The 18136-nt window shown below is 37.8% G+C and overlaps 1 long non-coding RNA gene across 1 annotated transcript; it reads left to right on the top strand.

Moving 5' to 3' along the window:
• Nucleotides 1–311: 311 nt before the first annotated feature.
• On the top strand, nt 312–4639 carry LOC116094022. Its single transcript, XR_004119935.1, has 3 exons — nt 312–401; nt 2128–2196; nt 4558–4639. It is a non-coding gene; the product is annotated as an uncharacterized LOC116094022 (long non-coding RNA).
• Nucleotides 4640–18136: the final 13497 nt, after the last annotated feature.

Raw genomic sequence — 18136 nt, 5'->3', positions numbered from 1 at the left:
ATGCAGGCCTCTTCAGTAAAATAAGCATTTGCAGGCATCACCTGGCTCCTCTACTCATTAACAAACAACATCTGTGCATGTTTTAACGTCTCTCTGCTTAGAATAACTGTGCATTATAAGGAGGAGGAGGAGGCACCTGATCTCCACACATTTCTTGGATTTCTAGTTAACCTGTCGCCTTAACAGTTGGACAGCTTGGTGGACCTTTTCAAGAGTGACAATTTTCTCCTTGCTGTTGTTGAGTCTCTCTTTGCTATGTGTATCCTCCCAGCAAACGGGCTGCTCTCCTAACCCCACAGGAAACAAAAGGTGTTCTTTCCAGTTTTCTGCCTGCTGCATTCAGGACCACAGGGAGTGAGGATTTCAGGTGGCCAACAATTTCTTGCTTTACTAGAGAGAAGGTAAGTTCTCTACCTCTCTGCTCTATGATCAAAAACAGATGGATCCCAGGAAGTAGGGGGTTGGGGTGAGGTTTGAGTCCAGATGGCTTTACCCTCAGGGTTGTCTGTCTCCATGGAGACAGAAGTATGCCCTGCCTGAAGACACCCAGCAGGTAGAGACAATGTAGCAGGGAGGTAGTGGAAAACAGTGGGGGAGAATCTGGGTTGTACCTTGGAGGTAGGGGAATTTCTCTTCTAGCTTTTTGTCCATGTGCTCATGTGTGCACGTGCATGTGAGTGTGACAGAGAGGGGGAAGGGACGGAGGAAGGGGGAGAGAGAGAGAGAGAAGGAAAAAGGCAGGGAAAGAGGGAAGAGGGAGTAAAAACTTCAAGTTTTAGCTGTGAATTTAATTACAGTTTTCTCTAGGTCAGAGTGTTCTGTATTCATGTGAGTACTTATAATTGTGGATCTGCTTGGTTTCATCCTGGAGAAGTAGCAGCAAGAAAGTGGTTGATCATGAAAACTACTGCCTACACTCAGCAAATCACTTGTCCTGGTTTATAGCCCCCTTGGAGCCCTGCATATGATACAATCTGTTTGGCTCCTTTTTCTAGCATCTCATTAATTTCAGAGGTGATTTCTAATGATTGAATCTCAGAAATTGTCAGGAATTTTTTTTTTCTCCTTGCGTGGCTTGTTGGCAAGCAAGAACAATCTTGTAATGACACCACTCACTTCAACGTTTCTTTTCATAATGAGTCTTTAGGGGGATATGCAACTTATGAAAATTAAGAAAACAGCCTGCTACTTCCCATAACATCAAAACCATAGAAACACAGTTCTGCATGCATAATACCATATGGTATTAGCATCTGCAAAATATCAGGCTGTACCCTGCATGGACTATGAGCTGTCACCGATTCAAGCAAGTACAGTATTGCATTTGCAAATATGCACATTTTAAAGTAATTAATATCATTTGTTAGCATTTCTAAGAACTGAAGAATAGAAGATAAATAAAAATCATCAAAGCACACAGGCTCAGCCTAGCCTCCGAACAATTCTACTAATGCTTCATACATCACAAAAGCAAATGTACTGAAAAGCAGGAATAGATGCGTTTTGCTACATTTTACCACCATGAGGATTAAATCTAGTCATTAGCATTGTTTTCTAAATAAAATAGAGAATAATGATCAGGAGAGAGAAACTAAGCTTGTCAATGACAAGTGCTTATCCAAAACTCTCTGTCTTTAGAGACTAAGAATGGCTTTCAACCTGGGACTGGCAGAGCAGGGCTGCCAGTACCCAGAGGAGAATAGCACTGATGGTCTTGGAATCCTGGGGATACCTTTTGAAGAAGAATTTATTCTGGGGAAACACCTTTTTATGATATTGCAATGTGAGTCTGTCACACTGGTAAAAGCTGTTGAATGCAGCTCAAACCTAGAATGATTCAAAATATTTTAAAAGATCTAATAATTCATCTTATTAAGTACTCCAACAACCGAAATTTGAGAGTATTCTAATTTTCCCTGCTCAGTACCATGGTTTAGTTTAATTCATGTGATCAAAGTTGGCCCTGCACATTTGAGCCAACGGAAAATATCTGTATGCCCAAAATAAACCCTTTGCTCTATCCGAAGTCATATTCTTTAAGGTGACAAAAATCTAACTGTTGGAGGATATCTTAGTTGCCAGCAATCTGGCAAATTCAACAAAGCCACTGGAAACATTTGTGTGCAGGTTTTAAGATGGACATGAGTCTTCGATTCATTTGAGTAAACACCAAGAAGAATGATTGATGGATCCTGTGTAAGTATTTTCAGTTTTATAATAAATCCCCAGACTTGTTTTAATATGAGAAGAAATCTAAGATATGCCAGGTCTCAGAAAAAGCCAGGAAAGCTTGCTCAGTAGCTACAACTCCTCTCATCACTTCTCATGCAGCCCATAACCTACAGCTCTCCAGCCCATTGGCTGACCTTCACTTCACGTCCCTTACGCTTCTCCTTTTCCTATAATATAACCCAGCCATTTTGGCCACACATTCCTTTGGCCCTGGCTGGCTTGCACTTGGCCTCTTTGTGCTTCCCACCCCTCTGTTTCTGTCTCTGGATGTGTGTGTGTGTGTGTGTGTGTGTGTCTTTCTCTTCTCTCTTCCCTCCCCCCCAACCCTCCCTTGTTCTCCGCTGCCTCTCTCCTCTTCCAAATGCCTCAAAACTCTTTTCCACAACATACCTACGAGTAGTTATGTCCTTATTTTCATTTAAAATCAGACAGGAACAAAGCTTGTATAGTTTAAATATGAATCATCTCCTCAGATGATTTTGAGGGGTTGTGAAAGCTTTGGAAGGTAGAACCTGGAGGGAGCAGGTCACAGGGTAGGAGAGTGGGGAGCAGGGGGACACCAGAAGTCCATTACCCAGGCTCCATCTTCTCTTTCCCGTCCATCTACAAGTACAGCAGAATCAACAGCCCCAATGATACTCTGCTCTAGCTCGTTGGATCACGAAATCATACATCTTTTAAAAAACATGAGCCAAAATACATCCTTTCTCTTTTAGCTTCTCTCTGTCAGGCACTTTGATCACAGAAATGAAAAGCTATCTGATATAACAAGGTCCCCTAGAAAAGGAAATATTAGGAACCCTTAATATTTCAACTTTAGATCACATAGCCAAAAATAAAGAGAGCCACCTCTAGAGAATTTTAAGCACACAAGATTGTAATATGGGATTTCCCTTCAGGAGAGATGTTGGTCACTGAGAAACAAATGTTCTTAAAGAGGTAGGAGCTTAGACAGCTTGTTCCCCAAGTCATTTTCTTGTGGACTTTAAATGAACTCTATGTGCCCACAGCATAGAGCAGGGAGTTCTCAACATTCCTAACGCTGCAACCGTTTAGTACCGCACACTGTGTTGATCCCTAACACAGTGTGAATTACTTTCATTGCTAGTTCATAACTGTAATTTTGCTACTGTTATGAATCACAGTGTAAATATCTGATATGTAGGATATCTAATATTCAACCCCTATGAAAGGTTAATTTGACACCCCCCCCAAAGGAATCATGATCTACAGGTTGGCAAGCACTGATATAGACTGAACTAAGGATACAAACATGGGGGAATTCCTGTACAAAGAGATGAGTGTCCTCTCTAATGACAATACATTCTATATTCTAGGTAAATAAAGAGAATCTTTCAAACAACATTTCTCTTAGCTAATACCACTGATTGGTCAGTGTCTGTCATCCCATGGTCCTTGCACATGGGCAGAGTATGCCTTGCTCACCTTGTGGATTCCCTTGCCACCAGCGTGGTGACTGTCATCAACATTGAGCTAAGTTCCTTAAGAATTGATGTCAGTAAACAAAGGAGACATCTGCTTGGTCACTAACTACACGTTGAGACATGAGTCACTTTGTAAAATCTGCAAAGGCAAAGACTATTTCACATCCCTTTCCACATCCTTCAAGTCTCCAGACAGAACACAGTTATCAAATGCTGGGTCATTAGGATGAATCCTATGCCTCTCCTTGAGCCCCTGCCAGACTATGGCGCATGCTCTTTTGAATTGCCATGCCTCTATATATGCAACTTGAGCTCATGAATCTTTTCCCACTTTCTCTTCTCTAAGAATCCAGGCTTTTAGGACCCACTGCTATCTCTTTTATAGGCCTTAAGGCAGGATTTGCAACCGGTTCTCTTGCAAACAAATTATGGTTTATTCATCTGTTTCATACGTTAAACAGGTTTTTGGAAAGCTATGCTTTTGACTTTCTCAGTTTTTAGTGACATGTTATATCACTTATAATAGATGTTCATTAAATAATTGTTAAATGAGTAAAGTCCCTAAAAGATGTATCAGTGGACTGCCTGAAAAAGTTACAAGGACAGATAAGTACTTGTTTACCTATTAAGAGCACATAGGCCAACTATTAGCTGATTTGGATACAGCAAACAGAAATTAAATGTCATGTACCAATAGAGGGACTTCTGATGATGACCAGCTGTTCTCAAGATTACATTGGGCTTAAGTTGGTCTCAATGTGGGGAACCATTTTTTCCCTTCTGTGTGTCTTAAGTTACATGGCTTTTAGTTTAGTCTAAGAAGTATAGCTCAAGATTTAACTAAATCATACTGAAATTATTTTCTGTCTTTTTGCTGTAGCCATGACAATTTGCTGCTGTTAAACTTTCTTCAAAATTAGAAGATGAAAGGATGGAATTTTTCCAGCATCTTTTAAACTTCACCTAATTACTAGTCACATCAAGAAAGTGTTTCTCATCAAAATTTCCTTTGGTCTATTGTACTAGCTTCATTTTCTCTGTCATGTGAAAGTGCCATAAATTTTGATAGAGGACCCAATTACAGTGTTCACAAGAAAATTTAGTCATTCTTTAAAGATATCTGTTTAGGAAAAAGAGTTGGTACTTTCTTAGACACAGACTTAGACATAGACAACTGGGAGGTGTTTGTCTTGTAAATGGTTTCTTTTTTCTTGAATTTATTCTTGTTGATTTTTTTTCCTGCTCTCCTGATCTTGAAAGTCTGAGACAATCTAACCTTACCTGACTAGTGCAGAAGATTCTCATGTACATGCCTCATGAGAAACTGTTCACACACAAAGGGGACTGGAACACACACCTTTTGTCTAAAAGAGCACACAGAATTTGAGTTAAACAAAAGTATGGGAATTAACATGACCCAGCAGACTAAAAATAATTCAAGGTTAATGTCACAAATTAATCTTGCAGGTATTATGAAATGGAGAATAGTCTGGAGCTTTTGAAAGAGTCTGGTAGAGACAAGAAAAGCCATGGCGATCATCATCACTCTCTATGCCCTAACCAAAATGAGGGTGCCCTAGAAAGCAGACTTCAGATTCTATTTTTGACAATGTCAAATCCAATTTGTGAAATTGAAAAGTTCTACAAGCAGCTTAGAACATAAAGGAATTGCTCAAGACATCATTTCTTAAGATGACATGTGCTGGTTCCCACATACAAACAAAAGAAACAGAAGTCCTGCAGTTATCTTAATTGTAATGAGTTTTGCATAATTATTGCAATTCTTATTACTCTTGGTACATACTGATCTGACCTTGGCAAACTGTAAATTTGAGAACAAGATCAGGAGTCTGGGAGAGGAGCTTCACTCCTGATGTTTTCTTCCTGTGTTTCTGTGGATAACTTATTTATTTGGGCTTCCAGTTTATCTGTTCATAAAATGAAGAGCCTGAATAAAATCATCCCAGTGCATGTTTTATGACTAAGGGTAACTTCAGTTACCTTTAAAACTCAGACATCCTGTATGACATGGAAACTTGAACAAGCTACAGATCTGACAAAAGTGAAAAAACAAGGATTGACTTAGAAGACAAAAGGCAATGCTGAAGCTAAAGCTCTGCAGTGTGTGTGCATTGCCCTTCCAGAGGAGAGGATGCTTCTCAACACCTATATCAGGTGGCTCAAAACTACCTTTGACTCCAGCATCAAAGAATCTGATGCTCTTTTCTGGCCTCCACAACACCTACACTCATATGCACATAACTCAACATGACATGTACATATAAATATACATATATATGCACACACATAAATATATACATATATACACACACCCACATATATATGTATATACATAGAGAGAGTGAAAGAAGGAAAGGGGGAGAGAGAGAGATGTATATATATTTAAAGTCATTTTACTAAAACAAAAGAGCAACATGTACTCATATTTTGTGATATGGACATCTGAAAGTAAGATCAAAGTGCAAAAGAGAAAAAAGAAGATTAAGTCTAAAAGATAAAATCCATTACTAATTGCATGTCTACCCTGCTCAGGTTGTTAAAGGCTATGTCTAGAACACAGCTTTTTAAACCGTGGGTCTTGACTTCAAATGGAATCTCATAACTGAATGTGAGGGACACACACAAAAAAGCCTTAATTCTAAACACACAACACAGATGCTTCACACTGAGCATGCTATCTGGCCACAGAACACAAATATGCACTGCCTGAAGCATCATGAATCAAATCCATGAGTAAACTGTGAAGTACAGAAACGTGCTAGCCACATAAAACCTCTGCTTTTCTGGAAACACAGTGGTTCAGTTGCAAGAATGATGAGTGCTGCACTGACCTCCCACCATCCCTCACATCCAGCCAATGAGCATTTCTTTAGTTGTAGCATGTTAGGATATTTGATTTTTAACATTGCTACTGAGCTCCTAAGGAGTCCATTAACTGAATTTTGACTTCAGGTTAGAACACAACTTCTAACAATTTCTGAAAACACTTCTGCTATTTCTGCCCTACATATTTATACAAAGTGGAATTCTCAGCACTAACAATTATCAAACAAAAATATTGATCAACTCTGAAAAGCATTGTGATTACCTATATCCTATAGTGTTAAATATTCAGCCAAGATTTAACCTGATTTTTCTGTACGTGAGTGTATATATATGAATATATGATATGCTTATATTAGTCCATGATCGAGGTCAGAGAGTGACTTTGTGAGGTCCTTTCTTATCTATTACTTTATGTAAATTCCAGAGATAGAATTCTACTCCTTGGTCTTATAACAGCAAATCCCTTATCCACTGAACTATCTTGTTGAACGCAGATCTAATTTTTTTAATTAAAAAAATCAATAATAGTACAAATTTTATTTATATACAAATCAGTTTTCAACTTTAATAAGTGATAGATATATAAAGAATTTTCTAAAAAATGTATTTACTTATTATCAATAAATATTTGCTTTGGATACTATTTTATATACCCATATGTCCAGATCATGTTCAAAATTTTCAGGCAAAAAGTGGTTAAAATTTAAGAAGTTCTTGTCAGGATATACAGGAGTCTAAAGCCCAGACTCAACTTGGTGGGAAAGAATTTTGCATTGTGTTAATAATCTTTTTTTGTACATTAAGGGGGGGAAACATATGAGAAATAATTGCCACTTAAATTCTCAAAAATATCCTATGTTTAGTACACATTTGTTATTCCTTTCTGAACATGTCTAAAGTCTTTCTTAGCTCTATCTTCACATAGCACAGCATATAATCTGTTACATAAAGTATGATGAAACAGAACTTTATAACCTAGGTAGCTCCTCTCAACCCTTATTGCTCCATAGATATCACATGAAGGCTGAAAACTAGTTAAAGAGATTGTCTACACAGCTCCTGATTTTTGTCCATCTTTTCTACAATAGTAGAAGCCCTGAGTTCATTTAGGTATGCCTATCTAGTGTAAATACTCATACCATACAATATTTTGGTTAACAATGGGCACGTATGACAGTGCTCCCATAAGGCTGCAATACAACTTAGGGGAACAGGCTCTCCCATGCAGATTGGCATGAGTGTGCTCTGTGGATATTTGTGCAACAATGAAATCACCCACCAAGCATTTCTCAGAATGTTAGCTATATATGACTGTGCTATTTCTTAGTTTCTCTTGCCAATAGATGGGGCTAGGTGACTAAGTGCTGACCAATGAGATGTGTGCAGAAGTCATATGAGATGCTTCTACACTGTAGCCAGAAAAGGAAGAACTACACCCGCCTTCTTCTTTGGGTTCCAAGGCAGATTGGCTAGTGGTGAGCCATGAAGGATGTGAAGATGAGGCAGCACCTTGGAGTCACCTAAACTGCCTACACAAGAAGTCACCACTAATTAGTGTTTCTGTGAGACCCTGCCATTTCTAATAAAATCTACCTCGGAGTAATGGGAATATGCATAAACTCTCCATATCTTCTTGTGGAAAATGTGATGTGACTGATGGATCAGTCTCTAATGAGTATGCATTTTGCAGGAGTAACAGCAGGTGAAGAATGTAGAGAGCCATTGAACCAAACTTTATTGGAAAACTGTTTTCCAGGGTCAACAGCTTATATTTATAAGCAGAAAATATCACCACATTTGCTCATGTGTTTATTGTTTGTGTCTCCTTATCAAGTACCAGTGGCAAAGATAAGTTGCTCTGACTAGACTATGTCCCATGTTGATGATTACTCTTGACTGTCGACTTGACTGGGTTGAGAAATAAATGCCTAAGAGAGTGGTAAAGCATACTTCTGTGTGCCACTGAAATGATTAGATCATGAGGACTCTGACCTAATGAAAGTTTTAATATATTAGTGGCTTCAAACTTTGAATAGGCTATTGGAAGGTGGTAGAACCATGAAAGTAGGAGCCTGGTAGAGGATGGAGGTCATGGGGGCATGAGGGAGATACTAGGATGGGGCTAGATATGTTATGCTGTTGGCCGCCTGCGCCAACGTAAATGAAAGAAAGGGTTCTTCTGGTAATAGGAGTAAGAAATAGATAGGAAGAGATTGAAAGAGATAAGAAGAGGTAGGCTAGCCATACTGTACCTTACCCACGTGGGAAAATAAATATTAGACAACACAAGTTCTGGTCACTCAGTCATCTTGAATTTTAATGAGACTCCTTTGTTCCCCCAACAGGTAAAATACCTGGGGCAAAAACCCTTCCCCCAAAATATGTCAGTGTAACAGTCTAATCAGTGGCTTCCTTCTTACTCTGTGGGGGTGGAGCTTCTGAATGTAACCGGAGTTAGGTTTCGCTCAACTGCTCAACAGGTGGACAGTGCTGTGCTGGGGCCCAAATGGTAGTTGTTTACTGTCTGGGCTTTGGGGAGGGAGTCCACATTATGCTAGTCGCTTTCTGTCACTGTTCTCTCTTTCTATGCACTATGGACTGGGTACCCTCTATTACATGTTCCATCTTACTATAAGTCTTCAATCAGTACAGCCAAGGACTAAGGGTGGAAGTCTATGAGATCATGAATCAAAACCTTTCCTCTTTTAAGGTAACTTTATCAGATATTTTGTCTCAAGGACAGAAAAGTAACAATCCTAAAAGATTTACTAGCTAGCTATTTTAGTTAGGGTTTCTATTGCTATGAAAAGACACCCTAATTATGGCAACCCCTCTAAAGGAAAATATTTAATTGGGGCTGGCTTACAGTTCAGAGCTTTAGTTCATTATCATCATGGTGGGAAACATGGCAGCATGCAGGCAGACATAGTGCTGGAGAAGGAGCTGAGAGTTCTACATTTTGATATGAAGGCAGCAAGAAGTGAACTGGCTTGAATTTTGAGTCCAAGCACCTAGTCACACACCTCCTACAAAAAAGTTACACCTACTCTAAGGCCACACCTCCTAATAGTACTACTCCTATAGGCTTATGGAGGCCATTTTCTTTCAAAATACCACACTAGCACTCTGCAGGGAAAAATATTATGGCCTTAGTCTTAAAAGATAGAAGCCATTGAACTGTGAGAACTCTGGTTGCTAAAGTGACTCCAGAGAGTAGCTTTTCCCTCACTCTGCTCTGCAGCTTATTCATATCCATTTATTAACACAGCCAGCATCCTTTCAGCATTTTATACTTTCTTTCACCTTTCCTCCTCACATCTCATTGTGCAGGGGTTTCACTGTTCCCCAGAGACATCTTTTTTTTTTTTTTTTTTTTGGAAAAGTTGTCACATTCCCACATGAATCAGTGAATTTCAAAGGAAATCAAATTGTAGATATCACTGGTCTGGGGTTCCATGTTTGATTACTGACACTAATTCTTCTCATTCACCATTTAATGACTGAGTCCCAAGTTCTTCTCTCTCAAGTGGGGAAATTGAATTTCACTTCACAACCTTACAGTGATGTCTTGCCATTGTTAAGGAAAATGAGATCTATGCCAGTATGATCTACATATCAAGTTCCAGGTTAGCCAGGAAAATGTCATAAGACCCAGTTTTTTAAAAGAAAAGAAAAAAAAGAAAATTTAAACAGAATTTTTTCTGACAACAATAAGCAAGAATCTATAAAGAATATGCTACATGTATCAAAATTGTCAGTAATCAAAGGTAGAAAAATAACAGATGATCATGCTCTGAGGGGTAAATTTTAAATCATCTATCAGAAAAGCATGCATCCTTCTAACAGAGAAAAGAACAATACTGAGTTTAAATGTGCCAAGCTCTGATATTCCTTCTTTCAATATATGAAGAAAATTTAAGAAAACACTTGGGTCCTTAAGAAGTAATGGACACTTTACAGAAACAAAATCTTTTGTTAAGAAGAAAGATAAGGAGGAAGGAGAGGAGGAGGAGGAGGAAGAGGAGGAGGTTAACTCAGTTGATACATGAAAAGCAGTCAAAAAATGAGAAATACATTGTTCCTACATGTTAATGGATTTTTAAACTTAGATTTATTTTAAATGCCATAACTTATAACATTATTTCATTACCAATTATTAGAATCCAAAATCTATCAAAATAATTATATGCATGTGTTTATGTATACAGAAAACAACTTTGTTAGAAGTATGCTATATGCATTAAAGATATCATAATCATATTGTTTGTGTTATCTCAGAAAGCCAGCCTTCCTTGTAAGATCACTACTATTCCACATGGTTTGAAATACTATTAACACTGAAAATGTGGCCCATGCTTATCTGACAAACACTGTGGATATTAAGGATTTAGGTGAAGACAAAGTAAAATATTACAAATGTTTTACAGTTTAATTACATGTTGAAATATATTGGACTAGACAATATACCATTGAAGTCAACACTTTCTAGCCGTGATTACTGGAAGAGTTTAAATTATGCACAAGGCTTGTATCGAATTTCTACTGGGCAGTGCAGCTCTGGAGGATCATAAAAGATTCTTCCTCAAAGGCAACTGCCAGCATTCAGAGTGTGAGAAACAAGCTATGACAACAACATCAACAGTTAGAAAAGTGGAATTTTATTTCAGTTACTTCACTGAGATAAAAAGCTGCCTTGCATAATCCCTAAGAACCTAACCAGACATGCAAGAATATAATGCCTAAGGTCTATCATTCTCTTAATTTCCCCCCTCATTTTAATATTATTGATTCCAAAAAGAAATTTTATATATATAAAAAATTTATATATATATAGGTTATATATATATATGTGTATATATATACATATGTATACATATATCAGTGCAAGATAAGGTATTTGTTATAATCAGAGCTTCTCAACCTTCCTAATGCTGCAACCCTTTAATACAGTTCCTCATATTGTGGTGACCCCCTCCCCCAACCATTTTGAACTGTAGTGTAAATATTTTTGGAGATAGAAGTTTGCCAAAAAGGGTTGCAACCTACAGGATGAGAACCACTGGCTATAAGAGAAGTACTAAATGACTGTCTTAGTTAGGGTTTTGCTGATGTGAACAGATACCATGACCAAGAGAACTCTTAATAAGGACAATATTCAGTCCATTATCATCAAGGTGAGAATATGGCAGCACCCAGGCAGACATGATGCATGAGAAGCTGAGAGTTCTACATCTTCATCTGAAGGCTGCTAGCAGAATACTGGCTTCCAGGCAGCTAGGATGAGGGTCTTAAAACCCACACACACAGTGACATACCTACTCCAAAAAGGCCACACCAACTCCAACAGGGCCATACCTTCTAATAGTGCCACTCCCTGGACATATTCAAACCAGAACAATAGCCAAATGCAGCCGAATCACAGGAACAATGTGTCCAAGCAAGTCAAGACAGCCATACCCTGACCCAACTGGACCGAAAGAATCAGTTTAAAGAACAAGGCTTCAGTGCCTTACCCATCTCCGTAAATGAGAAATGTTTTCATTGTTGCCCATTTGCAACCAGAGCAGAGTGCTAACTTAGCAGGTCAGAGGAGGATAAATCTCAGACAGAAAACAGTATCTACCTCTCAAAATTCTCCCATGTGTGGGCCTCTACAGATGATTGACCAAATCTCACTCAGCTCTGAAGCTTAAAACAGCAACTTAAGAGTGCCTTTTCTTGCTGAAGGAGTTCAAACATTCTAACAAGCTTTCTGAACTACTAGGTTTGTCTTTCTTGTAATGTATCACCTAATAGAGTGGCCAGTGACAGCTCTCAGCCTGCCCTGAATAATTGTACTGAGCTGTTTCCTTTGTTTTCAGTGGCTTGTACAGGACACTTGACCCACAGAAAGGCCATTCTTTGGACTTTCACATAATACCCACTTGAAACTTACCTACCACTGGTCTTTGAGTATCAAGTACTGCCAAGAATGAAAGTTCTATGTCACTTCATTGTTTTTTGTTTTGTTTTTTTTTTTAACCTTTCTCCCAAGCCAATAAAAAAAAAATCTTTGTTCTCATTTCTAACAGACAGTTCGCAGTTCAGTTCCCAGGAGTAGGAATGCCTAAGAGACCATTTGTAAATTCTTTTTTTTTTTTCTTTTTGCTGATCATATATTTTATAGACATTTATACACACTGAATAACGTATTAGACATTTAAAGGTATCTTCACTTTGATATAATTGGGAACATATCATGAAGGCAGGAATGTCGCTTCTCAGTTTTGGGGGCCTTGAAGCCAAAACCATGCAATGTCCTTCCAAACTTAGAACTTAATTACATTAAAGAGTACAAAATGGCATCTCCTTCATTTCTATGGAAATGTTATAATTGGTGGGTACACACTAGTAACAGAGTGAGAAAGGCTCTATTCCATTACTTTCCTGTTGTTGTAAAAGGAGGCAAGGTGGCCAGATAAGGATTTACTTTCTACATGAGGGTCTTAACATTGAGTGGGTCTTTTTGGGGGGTTGCTTTATTTTATAATAAAATAAATTGAAATAATATAAAACAAAAATTAACATATCAGAATTGGACAAAATAAACAGAAGAGAAGGCAAAAGAATCAGAGACCCACTCATTCACACACTCAGAAATCCCATAAAAATACTAAACTGGAAACCATAACGTGTGTAGAGGACCTGGTAGAGACCTGTGCATACTGCATGATCTTTGATCATGTTGATTCAGAGAGCCTTCTTCTCTTGATGTCCTCCTTCAGCTCTGGTTCTTATACTTTTTTTCTATCTCCTCTTCCTTGGGGCTCCCTGAGCCCTGAGAAGATGCATTTAATAGAGACATCCTGTTTAGGGCAGAGTGTTATAAAGTCTTGCACTCTCTACTTAATGTCTGACTGTGAGTATTTGTCCCCAACTGCTGTAGGTAGATACTTCTCTGATGATGGCTGATCAAGGCACTGATCTATGAGAACAGCAGAATGTCATTGGGAGTCATCTTATTGCTATGGTTTATTGTTTTGTTTTGGTTGGTTGGTTTTATTTTATTTTTTCAGAAAAGTAGTATTTGCTCTTCTCCTAGAATCCTGGGCTATCTGTGTTGGAAATAAGTTCTATCTTATGGAGTAGGCTTTAAATCAAATCAGATATTGATTGGTTACTCCCACAAGAAGATACTAACTGATACTAACTGAAATATAAGTGTCTGAGGAACTGACTCAGATGGAGTATTTGCAAATGTGCAGTCAGGGATGGACTGGGATGGTGAGGGTAATGGTCCTCCATCAAAGGAAAGTGAGGAACTAAGACTTTGTGTGACAGACACCACATTCACAACCTTTCTCTCTGGGGCTCATGCTTTGCCTTTGTAGTCTTATTACTTTGTGGTCACATCTTAGAAACTACAAAGTCAATATGTCGCCTTTAACATAAAATCTCTTCAATAAGGAAAAAACCACTTTTGCAGAAGGTGAATGCCATATGCTACTCTCTTAAATTCTCTGCAGTACAGCTCCATGAAATTGTGACAGATATCAGCAAAATGTACTGTCCCACTTACAAAAAGTTCCCATGGGTATCAGTCATGGCATCTATGACCAAGTAGGTATCAGCTGCATCACTCAGATAGTCTTCAGAGTGACCAAATAGGCAGAGGTCTGGGCCAACAGTGTGTGCTTAGGAAACCTGGGAGAGCAGGTCCTAGTTCATTCTCAGAGCCTGGAGAGAGAGGCCAAATGACTTCAAATCATGGGAATTTTTTCTATCAGCAAATAAAGGTCAGAATTAATCCCAGGTGTGACATTAATTCAAAATATTTGGAACAATAAGCACAGGTTTCAGATTAGAATGTTTCAACTCAGTGGATATTTCAATATTATTACTTACTAGATGTGGTGTTCATGAATGTAATAGCAAATGAGAGAGGCAGGGGTTGAATCATTTTAAATCTCTCCAGGAAATGTCATAATGAAAGGACTCTGTAAAGAAAGAAAGAAAAGGAAAAGAAAAAAAAAACAAAATGAAATACCTGATTAAAACATTGCCAACTAAATACACCTATTATAACGCTGGATTTCTTCATATGGAATAGAATTTATGTTAAAATCACTATATTGCTGCTGAGATTTAATAGTAATATATTTTGAGATTTGTCCCAGTGGCTCAACAAGAACAGGATGTCATGATGTATACTTCCTATAATACTTGAGAATAATAAGTTCTGCTATAGAAGATGAGAGAAGTAACAGAGGGTCTGAACACAGAAAAAGTTGCTTCACAAACGACAAAGGAAATAAGCAACACTTAGAAATTATGTCCAGTATAAGTAAGAGTAAACAAGTAACTTGTAAGATATAGGAAGAATTCATGTGCTATGCTAAATATAGGCAGTATTGATGCCAACCATGAGTCTATGGGATAAATTTAAAGCATGTTGGGGCAAAGAGTTTTTTTTTTTAAATATAGAAAGTGATGGAAAAACAAAATCATGTCCTCTCTAGGAAAACAGCTTACGTGAACCCAAATTCAGCACCTGTTGATGATGCCAAGCGTGACCTCAAACAGACTCACATCAGCCCACATAGAGATGTATAATTAGCATAGGATTTTTGAGTCTTAATTGTTGCCATCATAAGCACAGCATCCTCAAGGATGCATGTCATTATTTATCTTCTGTCATTTCCTCAGGAGTAGACAAAGTATATGAACATTAGGATAACAAAAACTCAGTTACTGTGTTAAATCCCCTTACTTGTGCTCTAAACTTACCCCATATCCTTTCCCTGGCTTCTCCTTGGGTGCTGACTCCATAAACCATGGGACTCTAGTGTTTCTGTTTAATTTGGAGCACTTATGTACCTTGACCTCAAAGTTAGTGATCTCATCACTTGTTTAGACACTCTCCCTGATCTAAAGTAATTACCTGTGTGAGGAATCTGTGAAGGGATTCTGATCATTTAGGTGAGAATCATATAATCCAACCAGCCTCTGGTCACCTTGGTTTAACACAGTAGGTTCAATTCAATTGGTTTCAGTAAATATGAACTCAAGCCTTCACCTTTGAAGAAATATCTCACATCTGTTTCTGGCATTCTGCTAAGAGACATCAAAGGCAAAATTCACATTTATCTATTGTGGTTATTTGAATAAAAACTAACCCTTAGGCTCATATATTTGAATGTTTAGTCACCAAGGAATGTAACTCTTTGAATGAATAAGAAGAATTAGGAGGTTTACCTTTGTTGAAGGAAGTATGTCACTAGAGGTGGGATTTAAGATTTTAAAGGCCCATGCCAAACTCAGTATTCTTCTCTCTGACTGCACATCAGAATATAACTCTCAACTTCCCTGTGCCTGCCATGCCTGCTGCCATGTTGCCTACCATGGTGATTGATAATGAATCAAGGCTCTGAAACAGTAAGGAAGCTCCCAATTAAATGTTTTCTTTTATAAGAGTTGCCATGGTCATGGTGTCTCTTCATAGCAATGGAAGAGTGACTATGTATCTATACACTAACCATCATCAGTAACAGCATGAATACTCATTGTGCTCCTATTGAATTAAACAGTGTTGGTAAATTTTCATAATGTGGTCATTTCCATACTGATACTTATTGACTGTGACCAAGCTCATTAGAAAGTGGCTTTGTTGACAATGATAGGTATTAAGTCCATCATCCAGGCGATGACTATGAGGAGAACAGCTGAGGTCTGCTTGGAGTAGCTGGGCAGATGAAAATGACTTCAGAGGATCAGCAAACCTCAAGTCAGTTTTCAGTAGACTATGGAGAATACCCCAAATCCACCATTCATTGTCCAAATGTGTTGGCAAATAAATGACAGATGTGGAATGACAAGCCTATGCTATCAGGCTCTGTTTGGCCAGGCATAGGAGAGCAGCATTGGTGTGAACACTGGAGCAAAGTCCAGCTGTGGCACATGAAACAAAGTAAGGCATGGACAGGAAGCAAAATGGAAGTCTTTTAGTTGCGGATTGCATTTTTCTCAGATGTCTGTTCAATCAAGGATACATCAGATGGATCATAACTTGGTCATACAAAAGAATATCTAATATCTGTAGCAGTTTAAGAAGGATGGTAAATGGCTTGTGAATTTATGCAAAACAATCTATTAGGTCCACAACAAATAGAAATTCAAGGTGAGGAGGAGATCATATGGCATGTCTTATGTTTCAGAACATACACAAATACTTGCACACACCTACAGCACTGAAGAGGACATGTCCTCTGGTTATATTGTTAACACTAGGAAGAAGAACTGTGTACCATGAGATGTATATTGCAAAGATAACTAATGTTTCAGATTTGTATAGTTCTAATTTTTTATACTTTTTAATTATTATGCTTAGATTCAAAGAGTAAAAGAATAAAATAATTTGTTAAAATTCAAAGTTGATTTTTTTTCTAAAATGTTCCTTAATCAGCACTTCAAAAAGCTCAATCTAGGAAGTAAATATGTTCCTCGCTTTGTTTATATCTACAGCACCATGGAAAACACAGTGGGGGAGTTTTTACTTCTTATCTAATAAAATTCCAAAGTCAGGCCAAGTGTGGCGGCTCATAACTGTAATCTTTGTACTAGGCAAACAGAGGTAGGATGATCTATCTGAGGCCACCTGGGCTACAGCACAAGACCTCCTCTCAAGAAATAAATGGAAACGTCTCTTCCAATTATGGTAATTGGGTTACACCTAATACTGACTATTTAGATGTTTGGAGCATTCTATTTATGTTTTAATGACTTTGTCACAAAGGACACTGGTTTACTATTACTACTCAGCTTGGAGTTTTCAGTATAGTTAATTTAACAAAATTTAAAAATTACAGAACATCTTTCTGGAAAAATAAGGCTATGTGTGCTCTATAAGGTCCTCATGAAGTCCCAGGCTGGACTTGATTCTTCACAAACACTGGAGAAGAAAAGGAAAGGAAAGATACAAAAGTTTGTTTTCTCATTCATAAAATGAGACTAATGAGAGTGCCTAGCTTGGTAAAACAGTAAAATCCCAAACAAATGGTTGCTGTAAATAATACAGCTTAGCTGTCAAGGGAAGATAGCTTGTTCTGAATAAATATTTATGCTCAGAAAATATAAGCTTATTGTCTTATTTAAATAAAACTGGACATGCTTGATAATGCTTGGCAATAGCCATTGCCTGCCCACAATAGCTTGCTAAATATTTCTCCCAAATATTTTTGATTACTGGTTTGAATCAGAAAGGCTCATCTCCCAGTGTATTAACAATTAGCTCCTTTAGATGCTGTTGCAAAGCCAAATAACCAAGTTATTCTTCAAATTTCTTGTAAAAAATCAGCTAACATGGCTTCTAACAATGTAGAGGGTAAAAAGAAGCACATCGCATCTTGGCTCATGAGTGAGGAAAAGCTAAAATTATAATAATAAAAATAACAAGAACTCACATTTTAAAAGTGAGAATTAAATTTATCTTTTTAAAGACTGATATAAAGATGAGTTTACAAACAGTTCATTCTGATTTGGGTAAATTGACCAGGTAATGGCACCACAGTCTATTTTCATTGCCTTGGTAACACAGCATCATTTATTTGGAACTTCAGTAAAAAACAAAAAAAAAA

The sequence above is a fragment of the Mastomys coucha genome, unplaced genomic scaffold, assembly GCF_008632895.1.
Source record: "Mastomys coucha isolate ucsf_1 unplaced genomic scaffold, UCSF_Mcou_1 pScaffold16, whole genome shotgun sequence".
NCBI classification, from domain to species: Eukaryota; Metazoa; Chordata; class Mammalia; order Rodentia; family Muridae; genus Mastomys; species Mastomys coucha.
The sequence above is the reverse complement of the archived record's forward strand: the minus strand, read 5'-3'. Positions and strand labels throughout refer to the sequence as shown.